Source organism: Erpetoichthys calabaricus, chromosome 7 (assembly GCF_900747795.2).
Source record: "Erpetoichthys calabaricus chromosome 7, fErpCal1.3, whole genome shotgun sequence".
In the NCBI taxonomy this organism is placed as follows: Eukaryota; Metazoa; Chordata; class Cladistia; order Polypteriformes; family Polypteridae; genus Erpetoichthys; species Erpetoichthys calabaricus.
In genome coordinates, this window is record NC_041400.2 from 46216009 (window position 1) to 46229713 (window position 13705).

Consider the following 13705-nt stretch of genomic DNA (forward strand, 5'->3'; position numbering starts at 1 on the left):
GTACTTTGCTGCAGTCATCTTTTCCTTTATCCTGACTAGTCTCCCAGTTCCTGCCGCTGAAAAACATCCCAACAGCATCATGCTGCCACCACCATGTTTCACTGTAGGGATGGTGCCAGGTTTCCTCCATCAGACCAGAGAATTTTCTTTCTCATGGTCTGAGAGTCCTTCAGGTGCCTTTTGGCAAACTTCAGGCGGGCTGCCATGTGCCTTTTACTAAGTACAGTGATCCTTCGCTATATCGCGCTTCGCCTTTCGCGGCTTCACTCTATCGCGGATTTTATATGTAAGCATATTTAAATATATATCGCGGATTTTTTGCTGGTTCGCGGATTTCTGAGGACAATGGGTCTTTTAATTTCTGGTACATGCTTCCTCAGTTGGTTTGCCCAGTTGATTTCATACAAGGGACGCTATTGGAAGATGGCTGAGAAGCTACCCAACTTACTTTTCTCTGTCTCTCTTGCGCTGACTTTCTCTGATCCTGACGTAGACGATACGGACGCTCGTCTAAAAATGCTGAAAGATTATCTTCACGTTGCTACCTTCTGTGTGCAGCTGCTTCGTGAAGCGACATGCTGCACGGTGCTTCACATACTTAAAAGCTCAAAGGGCACCTATTGATTTTTCACTATTTTGTTTTTCTCTGTCTCTCTCTCTCTCTCACCCTGCTCCTGACGGAGGGGGTGTGAGCTGCCGCCTTCAACAGCTTTGTACCGGCGGTGCTTCGCATACTTAAAAGCCAAAAAGCCCTGTTGATTTGTTTGCTTTCCTCTCTGTTTCTGACAGTCTCTGCCCCTAACGCGCACTCTTTTGAAGAGGAAGATATGTTTGCATTCTTTTAATTGTGAGACAGAACTGTCATCTCTGTCTTGTCATGGAGCACAGTTTAAACTTTTGAAAAAGAGACAAATGTTTGTTTGCAGTGTTTGAATAACGTTCCTGTCTCTCTACAACCTCCTGTGTTTCTGCGCAAATCTGTGACCCAAGCATGACAATATAAAAATAACCATATAAACATATGGTTTCTACTTCGCGGATTTTCTTATTTCGCGGGTGGCTCTGGAACGCAACCCCCACGATGGAGGAGGGATTACTGTAGTGGCTTCTGTCTGGCCACTCTACCATACAGGCCTGATTGGTGGATTGCTGCAGAGATGGTTGTCCTTCTGGAAGGTTCTTCTCTCTCCACAGAGGACCTCTGGAGCTCTGACAGAGTGACCATCGGGTTCTTGGTCACCTCCCTGACTAAGGCCCTTCTCCCCCGATCGCTCAGTTTAGATGGCCGGCCAGCTCTAGGAAGAGTCCTGGTGGTTTTGAACTTCTTCCACTTACGGATGATGGAGGCCACTGTGCTCATTGGGACCTTCAAAGCAGCAGAAATTTTTCTGTAACCTTCCCCAGATTTGTGCCTCGAGACAATCCGGTCTCGGAGGTCTACAGACAATTCCTTTGACTTCATGCTTGGTTTGTGCTCTGACATGAACTGTCAACCGTGGTACCTTATATAGACAGGTGTGTGCCTTTCCAAATCATGTCCAATCAACTGAATTTACCACAGATGGACTCCAATTAAGCTGCAGAAACATCACAAGGATGATCAGGGGAAACAGGATGCACCTGAGCTCAATTTTGAGCTTCACGGCAAAGGCTGTGAATACTTATGTACATGTGCTTTCTCAATTTTTTTATTTTTAATAAATTTCCAAAAACCTCAAGTAAACTTTTTTCACGTTGTCATTATGGGGTGTTGTGTGTAGAATTCTGAGGAAAAAAATGAATTTAATCCATTTTGGAATAAGGCTGTAACATAACAAAATGTGGAAAAAGTGATGCACTATGAATACTTTCCGGATGCACTGTATATACAGCAATCCCTTGCTATATCGCGCTTCGACTTTCGTGGCTTCACTCTATTGCGGATTTTATATGTAAGCATATCTAAATATATAACGCAGATTTTTCGCTGCTTTGCGGGTTTCTGCGGACAAAGGGTCTTTTTACTTCTGGTACATGCTTCCTCACTTGGTTTGCCCAGTTGATTTCATACAAGGGACACTATTGGCAGATGGCTGAGAAGCTACCCAATCAGAGCACGCAGTTAAGTTCCTGTGTGCTGATTGGATCAACGACAGAGCGCCGAATTTGATTCTGCTGCGTTAACCAGGAAGTCTCGTCTCTCTCATTCAGCATTGTGTTTTGCTGTGTAAAGAGTTAACTTTTGTGCTCTTTTGTGTTTATCTTTGTGCATAGTCAAGCCCTTCGTTATGGCTCCAAAACGATCTACTCCTGCTACTGCTTCAGGGGCTGTGCCCAAGCGCCAACGGAAGATGCTAACAATTGCCGAAAAGGTAAAAGTTTTGGATATGTTGAAGGAATGGAACAGCTACACCGCTGTAGGACATCATTACGGCATCAATGAGTCCACGATTCTTTTTATTTAAAAAGGAGGAAAACAATATAAGATCTACGGCCGCAGTGTCCTTTAACCAGGGTGCAAAACGAGATATAAGTGAACGTAATAAGGCGGTAGTCTGGATGGAATCTGCTTTCGGGATTTGGATTGAAGACTGCCAGAAGAAGAACAATGGCAGTGCTACACAGTTGCCTGAAGAGGCTCCTTTAGAAGAGCTGTAATGCTCTCCTTTCTTGTGCAGTAAAATTAAACTCACTGTTACCGGACAAGTCATTGTGTCATTGTTGGTGAGTAACCATAATTAATATTCTACATACAGTACTTACTACATGTACGTACGTTTAGTGTCACTGTACACACATTTTAATGTACATTATACAATTTTTTTTGCATTGTATGTATTTATTGCTGGTGGCCTGTCTATCGTAATGGCTGTAACATATGTGATATCAGAGATGCTCGATATCTTTAAAATAATATTTAGGTTTTACTGTATATAAACAGTGTGTTTACATACATAATTTCAACGAATCTTACCTAATATCTAAGAGAATACAAAGGGTTTATGCTGTATAACTGTGTGGGAAATGTTTATAAGAGTGTGGGAGAGTTTATAAGGGCCTAAGGACAGTGACTGTGTTCCCTTATTTCAAGGCCCATCCAATTTACAGACACTTTTCAGAAAACTAACCTTACAAAATTACTAAAATTTCACAGAAAGACTGACCTACTAACTTCAGTTTGTTATAAATGGTTCATTTGCATAAATACCTGTGTAGTAATAATGTAGTTGATTTACATACTGCAGCAACATTTGAACAGGATGACCAAAGTGTTTCACAATTTAAAAAAATCACAACAAATAAAACACAGATGATCTTAATAAAATGATAAGTGTCTGTGATGTCCTTCTAGTTGCTATGTCTCTGTCATTTCAACAGAAGGTGCAGCACAACAATTTGTAGTAATAAAATGCAATGCATTTGTCATTACAACAAATGGCACATCACAAACATTAACACTGCTTTAACAAATCATATAGTAAACGGTATATTTGTAGTAATGCATTTTATTACTGTAAATGTTTGTAATGTGCCATCTGTTAGAATGACAAATGAAATGCATTTTATTACAACAAACATTACAAAATACATTCCAATAAATGGTGCACTGCAAACGTTAATGCTGAGGTCTAAGTTAATTTCTTAGATTTCAACCTACTTAGACAGCTAGCAAACGTTAGTAAAAACAAAAAAAAATGATTAAATATTAGCAGTATTAAAAGTAAGTTTACATGATTTCTAGTTGATTTCTAATCTCTAATTGAAACTTAACACAATTACTGGATTTCTTCAGCTTGAGGATGCTAAATTACACAACTAGGAATCGCAGGGGACAACCAATTACACAAATGCCTCATGACTTTTCAGCAGTATAAAAATTCTAAAATGGCATTCGGATAGTCAATTAATGTTTATAACTGTCAACACCAGCTCATATACAAATGCTTTCTGGGTATGGCGAGTTCAGCTGCTGTCTCTTTCTTTTTCCATTCTGCAGTGGTACGACAAACACAAGACATTGGACAGACAAGCCTATGCTCTGTTTGCACCATCAAAAGCATCCATTCTTCTTATTTCCTTGTGATCGTATTGTATGCATTCTACTTTCAAGTGTACAATCATTGTCAGCTCCAGCGCAAACATAGCCATATAACTTAAGACTTTTGATTTTGTCACAATAAAATCATGAAGCAATATGAATGATTTGCAGGTGATGTCAAAGTACATGATTGGAAATTACAGAAAAACACCATAATTGTCCCTGAATTGCTAAAATTTTATAAATGAGGTTTACAACTCAAAAGTGCTGGAAAAGTCTTGCAATGTGATGTGGACATAAGTCTTAAGAAGTGATTTTAAAACAAAAACTGATTCAGATGACCTAATATTAAAAAGATTACCTAATATTAAAAGGAATACTACTTGTAGGCTAGCATCATGACAAAATCAAATGTCTTCATTCACAGAGTCACTTTTGTGCAGGAGCTGATAATGATTGCACACTTGGAAGTTGACTGCTGCAAGATGCTGAAAAATGAATTATTGCTTCTGTTTTTAGTCAGCTAGATTACTGTAATGCACTCCTAACTGGACAACCTAAGAAAGACATCAATTAGTTGCAGTTAGTTCAGAGCGCAGCAGCAAGAATTTTAACTGTTGAAAATAAAATCGGAGAACATCTCACCAGATTTAGTGTCATTGCTTTAGCGACCTGTGTTCTTTAGAACTGAATTTAAAATACTACTAAAGTTATATAAAGTCTTAAATAATCTTGCTTCTTCCTATATTTTTGGAGTACCTGTCACCCTACATTCCAAGTCGTGACCTTAAATCTAGAAATAGTGGTCTGCTAATTATTGCAAAAGCCAAGCATTAAAAAAAGTGGTGAGGAAGCCTTTTGCAGTTATGCTCCAAAAATCTGGAATATTTATCAACAGACACATGCCAGACTAACACAGTGGATCATTTAGAAAAACTTCTTAAAACTCACCTTTTTATTTTGCCTTTCCATAGATACATTTTAGTTCTACACTTAATAAACCAGATATGGGTAGAATTATCATACGCTACAATGAATTTGCAATCATTATTAAAGTTTCTGGGGTAAAAAACACATAAAAAATATCATTTTTGAGCGGAATATTTATTTAGCAGCAAATGCCCTATCACCACTAGATTTAATTTTGACCTAGGGAAATCATATACAGTAATCCCTCGCTATATCGCGCTTCGCCTTTCGCGGCTTCACTCCATCGCGGATTTTATATGTAAGCATATTTAAATATATATCGCAGATTTTTCGCTGCTTCGCGGGTTTCTGCGGACAATGGGTCTTTTAATTTCTGGTACATGCTTCCTCAGTTGGTTTGCCCAGTTGATTTCATACAAGGGACGCTATTGGCAGATGGCTGAGAAGCTACCCAGCTTACTTTTCTCTTTCTCTTGCGCTGACTTTCTCTGATCCTGACGTAGGGGGATTGAACAGGGGGGCTGTTCGCACACCTAGACGATACGGACGCTCGTCTAAAAATGCTGAAAGATTATCTTCACATTGCTATCTTTTGTGCAGCTGCTTCCTGAAACGACATGCTGCACGGTGCTTCGCATACTTAAAAGCTCGAAGGGCACGTATTGATTTTTGATTGAAAAACAAACTGTCTGTCTCTATCTCTCTCTCTCTCTCTCTCTCTCTCTTTGTCTGCTCCTGTTGGAGGGGGTGTGAGCTGCCGCCTTCAACAGCTTTGTGCCGCGGTGCTTCGCATACTTAAAAGCCAAACAGCCCTATTGATTTGTTTGCTTTTCTCTCTATCTCTGTGACAGTCACTGCTCCTGACACGCACTCCTTTGAAAAGGAAGATATGTTTGCATTCTTTTAATTGTGAGACGGAACTGTCCTCTCTGTCTTGTCATGGAGCACAGTTTAAACTTTTGAAAAAGAGACAAATGTTTGTTTGCAGTGTTTGAATAACGTTCCTGTCTCTCTACAACCTCCTGTGTTTCTGCGCAAATCTGTGACCCAAGCATGACAATATAAAAATAACCATATAAACATATGGTTTCTACTTTGCGGATTTTCTTATTTCGCGGGTGGCTCTGGAACGCAACCCCCGCGATGGAGGAGGGATTACTGTAAGACCTAATCAAATGATCAGAAATACATTGCAGTCTCATAAAGATTCAAGATATCGTTAAAATACTTTAGGGTTAATCCATGTAAAGCTTTACTCATAATAGACACAAAATCTGTCCTAAAACTCACAGGTAACCAATGCAAGGAGGCAAATACAGGTGTAACAAAAGTAACCAAGACAAGGTAGTGTGAAGCTTTCAAAGCCACTCAGCAATGCACACCAGAATTGCCCAGAGAAGATGCAACAAAAGGCTTCCACTTCCAGCTTCCAACTTCCACTTGAGTGGCTGGATTCAGCCCACACTAGGAAAAATGTGCTTCAATCTCAAAGTTCAAAAATATATTCTGTATAGTCCCAAAACACACTTAAAATGCCCCAGAAGGAAGAGGATCACCATTAAATTTTCAATATGCTAAAATAAACTTCTGGCTATGGACCTGTGTACAATATTAGCTAGTACTACACTGTTTAACTCAAGATTTCTTAATGGCAAAGCACTTGTGCTATCAGAATTCATTACCGATTCCAAGCTTGATGTGATATGCTTAACAGAAACCTGGCAAAAACTGAACGACTTTACGTGTTTCATTGAAGTGACACCATCCAAATATGTTTACTTCTTAGAGGCTCACAGCACAAGACAAGGTGGAGTGGTCGCAGTAATTGCTAGATTGGAGATAAACATCAAAAGAATCCCATTTGACTGTTCATTGTCTTTTGAGTGTCTGGCTCTTAAACTAATAATGAAATCTGGTTTTCTTACTTACTGTTGTTTATCCTTCCCCCAAAGTACAATGTGTCTTTCTTATCTGATCTGACTAAAATATTAACCCACTTAAGTTTCTTTTCCCAAAGAGTCATATTTCTTGGCGATTTCAACATCTATACAGACACTCCTACATGTAAATTTAGGAATAAATTCCTGTTCTTACTGAACTGTGTTGACTTGGTGCAACATGTTGATTTTCCTACCCACTCTGGTGGTCATATATTGGACCTGATCTGTACATCTGGCTTATCTGTCGGCAACACTTACAGCAGTGATGTGGAACTCTCTGATCACGTCATTTTTGATTCCTCCCTTTCTTATTCCACCCACATAAACCACATTAAGAAACATATCCCATGTGCGCTCACTCCTCACCTTTTCTAATGCTGAGAAACTTGTCCATGATTTTATCACATCCTGAATTGAATAGTGTAACTCCCTACTGGCAGGTGCCCCTTCTAGTCTTATATCACAGCTCCAGTTGATTCAAAACTCTGCTGCAAGAATCCTTACAGGAGTAAGAAACAGTGCGCACATAACACCCATCCTGCTTTACCTCCACTGGCTTCCTGTGCCTTGCAGGACTTTATTTAAAATTCTATTAATAACCTACAAAGCTTTATATGTACTTGCACCAGACTATATCAGTGACTTTCTCCATTGCTATGCTCCTTTTCACCCACTAACATCCTCCGAACCTGGGAATCTTGTTGTGCCTCACACTAACCTGAACTCTATGGGTGACAGGGGTTTCAGCTGTATAGCACCCAGATCTCCCAAAACTAATTAGATCAGCTGATTCCATTCATTCTTTTAAAAAAAAAACTTCAAACTCATCTGTTCAGGAAAGATTTTAATGTAACCTAATATTCTGATGCTTCTTTTAGCTTACAAGTTCTCCTGAGCATCTGGACACAGAGGTATGTGCATTATATCACAAATGTTATTTGTTTCAGGCATTTCTTTTAGTATTGAACTTAGTATTTTACTCTGGCTATTTTTTTTCTTTTATTCTATTTAATGCTTTCTAAATTCTGTATTTATCCATTTAGTGTAAAGTTCAGAAATATTTGTATCCAACATTACATATACCTTGCTGTTTAAATAAATGCCTTGAGCATGGGAAATGTACTATATAAATAAAATATATTATTATCATTTTTATTATCGTTATAACGTATTAAAGCCATAATTGCCAGTTGGTCAATTACATGACAAATGTCCAAACCCACTACATCATTGACAGACCAAGATTCCACTTGGTAAAGAATCTACAACTGTATTTCTTAAGAAGACTGAGAAAACTGAATTGCAGCCAGCAAGTAGTGAAGACAAACTGTAAAATACAGTGGAACCTTGGTTCACAACCATAATTCGTTCCAAAACTCTGGTCGTAACCCGATTTGGTCGTGAACTGAAGTAATTTCCCCCATAGGATTGTATGTAGATACAATTATTCTGTTCCAGACCATACGAACTGTATGTAAATATATTTTTTTTTTAAGTTTTTAAGCACAAATATAGTTAATTAAACCATAGAATGCAGAGTGTAATAGTAAACTAAAAACATTGAATAACACTGAGAAAACCTTGAACAACATAGAAAACTAACACTGCAATAGTTTGCGCTATAGCGCTACCAACCGCTGGCTAAAAACACTTTTTTAATGAGTTTTAAACACAGGGAAAAAAATGAACATTTGAAAAAATCCATAATTTAATAAACCACCAAGAAAGTAACATTGCAACAATGCACGCTACAAACCAATCGCTGTAAACAGAAGTGAAAACAAAAACAAGCCCAGTGCATTCTTAAACTGCCTTCTCTGTCTTATGCGTCCACCTCTCTCTCTCGCGCTGCCTGTGTGTGTGTCTCTCTCTCTCTCGTGCTGCCTGTGTGTGTGTGTCTCTCTCTCTCTCTCGCGCTGCCTGTGTGTGTGTCTCTCTCTCTCTCTCGCTGCCTCTGTGTGTGTGTCTCTCTCTTGTGCTGCCTGTGTGTGTGTGTGTGTGTCTCTCTTGTGCTGCCTGTTTGTGTGTGTGTGTGTCTCTCTCGTGCTGCCTGTGTGTGTGTGTGTGTGTGTGTCTCTCTCGTGCTGCCTGTGTGTGTGTGTGTCTCTCTCTCGCGCTGCCTGTGTGTGTGTGTGTGTCTCTCTCTCGTGCTGCCTGTGTGTGTGTCTCTCTCGTGCTGCCTGTGTGTGTCTCTCTCTCGCGCTGCCTGTGTGTGTGTGTGTGTGTGTGTGTGTCTCTCTCTCGCGCTGCCTGTGTGTGTGTGTGTCTCTCTCTTGCGCTGCCTGTGTGTGTGTGTCGCGCTCTCTCTCTCGCTCGCTGCACAGGAAATGCACAGGGAGAGACTGAACACGTACAAACCGAAAGGGAAACTGGCTTGTTCGTATACCGAGTGTGTGGTCGTGAACAGATGCAAAAGTTTGGCGAACTTTTTGGTCGTAAACCGATTTGTATGTGTTCCGAGACGTTCGTGATCCGAGGTACCACTGTATATACTTCATAAGGGTCCACAGTAAAGCATCCCGTTACTGCTAGAAGGGATTCTACTCCGTTACTACCTTGAGCAAGGCCTTTAACCTGAAAACTTCTCCAGGGGTGCTGTCCAATGGATGACCCTGTGCTCTAATCCCCAAAGGTCAGATGAAAAGTCAATTTACCTTCAGGAATTAATAACGTACATCAAAATCCATCAAATCAAATGCAACATCAAAGACCCTACCAGCCCCCAACACTGTCTCTACACACACCTGACATTCAGCAAACAATACCACAGTGTAAGATCTAGGACATCCAGACAATTACACTTGTAAATGACTCTTAACCCATTACCTATCCTTTCATTGACACACGTTATTTACTACCACAGTCTGCTACACCCACTAGTACATCTTAATAAGCTTAAATTTACACTCACTTGCTTAGTAGACACTTTTATCCACAGCGACTTATAAAGGAGGTCAACACAATCAAGTACCATCATTCTAGGGACTGTTTTGAACAGAGGTAGCATCACCAGATGCTGTTAACTGGCAGACCTGAGTTGGCAAGAAGCACCATAGCACCTAACCAGTGTCTCCATATAAATAGCTGAGGACCCATTTACTACTCTGTAGGCAACTATCAAGGATATGAACTTAATGTGTGCTGCTACAGGAAGCCAATGTAGCTACCTGAAAAGTAGACTGATATGTGCCCATTTTGGCTGGTTACATAAAACACTGTCTTCTGCATTTCGGACCATCTGCAGTGGCTTGACACCACATGCAGGTCCTCCAGCTAGTAGTGAGTTGCAGTAATCCAAATGTGACAAGACCAATGCCTTGATCAGAAGTTGTGCTGTATATTCAGTCAGATAAGGTCTGATTTTGCAGACATTTATACAGAGTGAATCTGCATGAGCAAGAAACTGTTGAAATGTGGTCAGAGAAAGATAGCTGCTCATCAATTACTACCACAAAATTACATATTGACTTGCCAGGTGTTAGTGACAATGTGTCAGGTTATTCAGAAATGTGAAGTTCAGTATGCTGGCTGGATCAACAAAAAGCTCCATCTCTGACAGGTTTGGCTGTAGATGGTGGTCTTTAATCCAGGTTCAAATATCAGTAAAATATGCAGAGACTATAGCAAATACAATGTTATTGACCTCAGGAGGGAATGAGAGGTACAACTGGGTATCAACAGCATAGTACTGATATGAGAAACCATGGGATTGGATGATGGGGCCCACTAAGATGACTTACCACCAAGTATTATTTTATCACAATAGCTAAAGCTATACTCACTGACCAAATTATTAGGGAATTTAAACTAATAGGGCAATCTTTTCATTATTGCACAACAATGCACATACACTACTGTCCATTACGTCTTATAATCTACAGCAGTGGTTCCCACTGGGATGGGGTATCCCACTAAGCATCAATCACCATGAGAAAATGACACACAATCAACGATCCAGGGGTTTGGGGGATTGCAGACTCCTGTGAAGCAACAAGTACCGATGCACCACAAAGAAATGAAGCACTACCGACAAAGTATGTCCCCCGATATCACCTGCTCTGCACTTCAAAAACTCATGTGTCACACAGTTAAAACTGCTGTTCTACTGCCAGGACCACCCAACAGAGTGAAACTACTAACAGCAGTACCTATGAGGTCAGTCATGTAACGCCCCAACATCATGAAACACCCTCAACATCATTCATGAAAAGCCCATCGCATTACACTATGGTTAAGAATAGGGTTTTGGAAGGGTTATCCGACTCAAAGGGTGTTTCAACACTTACATTGTGCGCATTACCCGACTTATCTCATAGGTGCTGCAGGCTGCAATTAAACCAGTCTCAGACCACCAGCAGGTAAGATGGGCCGAGTGTAAGCAGCTGATGTTGCATCCAATTTAGACCCTCTTATGTCAATCAAACCTCTAAAATCAGTGAAGTTTCACAATCAGGGCTTGCACCAGAACGCAGCCTTTTCTACGGATCATTGGAAGGTCCAAACTTCATTGTATTAAAAAAGTTATCCAACTTTACGAAAGCTCCGCCCGCAGCAAGGAACCCACAAGAGCGCGCATTTATGCGGCTCATTCACAGGTGACAATTGCGCGCACAATGCTGGATTCTTTTCTTATCATTAAACAGCAGCACTGACTAATCAACTACAAATGACAGCACACAGCAAGACACTGATTACATCACGAAAACTTGGACAACATAATTCACTCAATTTTAGAAAATCACAAAGCAGCCTTTCTTTTCGTCGCACCACTTGAAATGCCATCTAGCATCCCTGCTAAGGCTGGAAACCCCTGATCTAAAGACTGTAGATAATATATTAACTTTATGTATTTTTTTTTATTCCACATCATTATTTCAGTAATTGTATCACGAGAAGCCACAACCCAAGAACTTCATGGTATCGCATGACAGAACTTTCTTTCAGACAAACAATCTGTACATGCTGAACTCATCACTCATTACTAAGGAATGTTCACTCCGATTCCCCGATTCTGTGTGGTTATTTCGTGAGCTGTAGAAATGGACCCATATTTTAAGAAAGATTACAACCATTGCACTGACTATGACCAGAATAACGAGAGAGACAAAGAGATGATGAAGATACAACAGCCTTACTGTAACTGTAAAATTAGTTGCCAAAGTTCACAGGAGCAATCATATACGCATATCATTTTGTGAATAAATATGACTAAGTCACAGACTTCCTACATATTAATCGATCCAAACCTCACATATACGGCCCACTTGTTTATGCACCAAACTTTAATACCTAGCCTAAAAGTAATATAATAAACACTTAATATCCTGAATACAAATTTTGCACATCCATTGCACTTGCACGGTCTTTTAAAGACCAAGAACTCACGAAGACACTAACACCTCCATGAAAAAGGGAACTTGATATAAAGAATAAAGCGAAGGGCATGAAGAAGAGTGCGTTGAAAAACGGACGCGCGCTCGCGCTCGTGCCCGTGGCCCTGCTCGGCTGCGCGTGTCATCATTAACATGCGCCACCAAGTCAGCAGTCCTTCTCCTTCCTCAGCCTGCGTCTAGTAGTGCATACTCCTAAGTTTTCCAAAGCATTGCGACATGGCCGATCCGCTGCACAAATAGACAAGCAACCTGCGTGCTGTGGTGGAAAACTACATCTTCCTGATACCCCTTCCTTCCCTCTTCACGCACATACTACTAGTAAACAAAACAAGCACGGATCACGAGCAAACACTTGCTTACCCTGTAAATACAAATACGTACACAGAAAAGGCCAGATAAATGAACCTACCTATGCAAGTGACTAAGATCGCCGTGCTGACATCAAGTTGCAACAACGCCTGCTCTTTATCAAAACACACTAAAACGAGTTTTTCGCCATCTACTTCATTTCGTGCAAACTATTCCAGTGGTACTGAACATCGACGCGCTCCCCCTCCACTCCTGCGACTCTTTCGTTTCACTTACCTGCTATTCCCGATCCTGTTTCCGTTTGATGCTTTCTCTGCCTGTAGTTAAAATTCTTGGTATAGTGACAGCTTGCTCCTTCCTTCCCTCCCACCAGCAGTAACTCCTGCAACAGCTGAAGCCCCAAAACACAGTGCGCATGTCTCCCACTCGCGCCACCTAAAGACGGCGACATAGTAATAAATGTTACCTGTGCTGCATGCATTACTTTGAGGCAGTACCGAGTAAATAAAGCAGGTGCATTATAAAAGCTTGCAAAAATTTTCTAATTAGTGATTTAATTTTTGGGCACGTTTTTATTTATTTATGGTTAGTTAACAAATATTCTATAAAGAGTTGGATTGTTAAAGGAAATATTGCAAGTAAACATGCTCTACTCCTTTTCAGACTCTGATAGTTTAAGTTAGCATGGAAAGAGCTTTTCAGAAAGCACTGAAAAGACTGTCAGTTTAATAAAGTAAAGCATTTTAAATAAATGGTAAACCAATAACACAGGTGTAAAGCTAGTGTGAAAAACTATATGAACAATAAGTACACACTATACAATATGTAGTAAAATGCTTAGTTGCTAAACTCCAAGAATGTGCACTAGAAAAATTTTAAAAGGCAATAAATAGTAAATATTTAACTCAATTATTATAATATATAAAATATACAGTATATAATATATATAATAAATATAAATAATACATTGCAGCATTATGTTAATGTTATTAAAGTATATATGATCCACCTTAATAAAAGGATAACTGTCTTTGTGTCTATCTGATTGCTATGCCTCTGTCATTCCAAAAGATGACACATCACATCGTTTTCTAGTCATAAAATGCACTGCGTTT

The 13705-nt window shown here is 39.9% G+C and overlaps 1 protein-coding gene across 3 annotated transcripts in view; it reads right to left on the reverse strand.

The window, feature by feature from the left end:
* The window catches only part of LOC114654091 (lysine-specific demethylase 4C-like), a 980420-nt gene extending 967435 nt beyond the window's left edge, over positions 1-12985 (reverse strand). For 2 of the 3 annotated variants that reach the window (XM_051930015.1, XM_051930013.1), the window contains exon 1: positions 12867-12985. The gene's annotated coding sequence lies outside the window, so the exon portion shown is untranslated. Of the gene's footprint in view, positions 1-12690; positions 12843-12866 lie in introns of those variants that run through there. The other variant, XM_051930014.1, reaches the window with a different exon arrangement.
* Between the last annotated feature and the right edge of the window lie 720 nt (positions 12986-13705).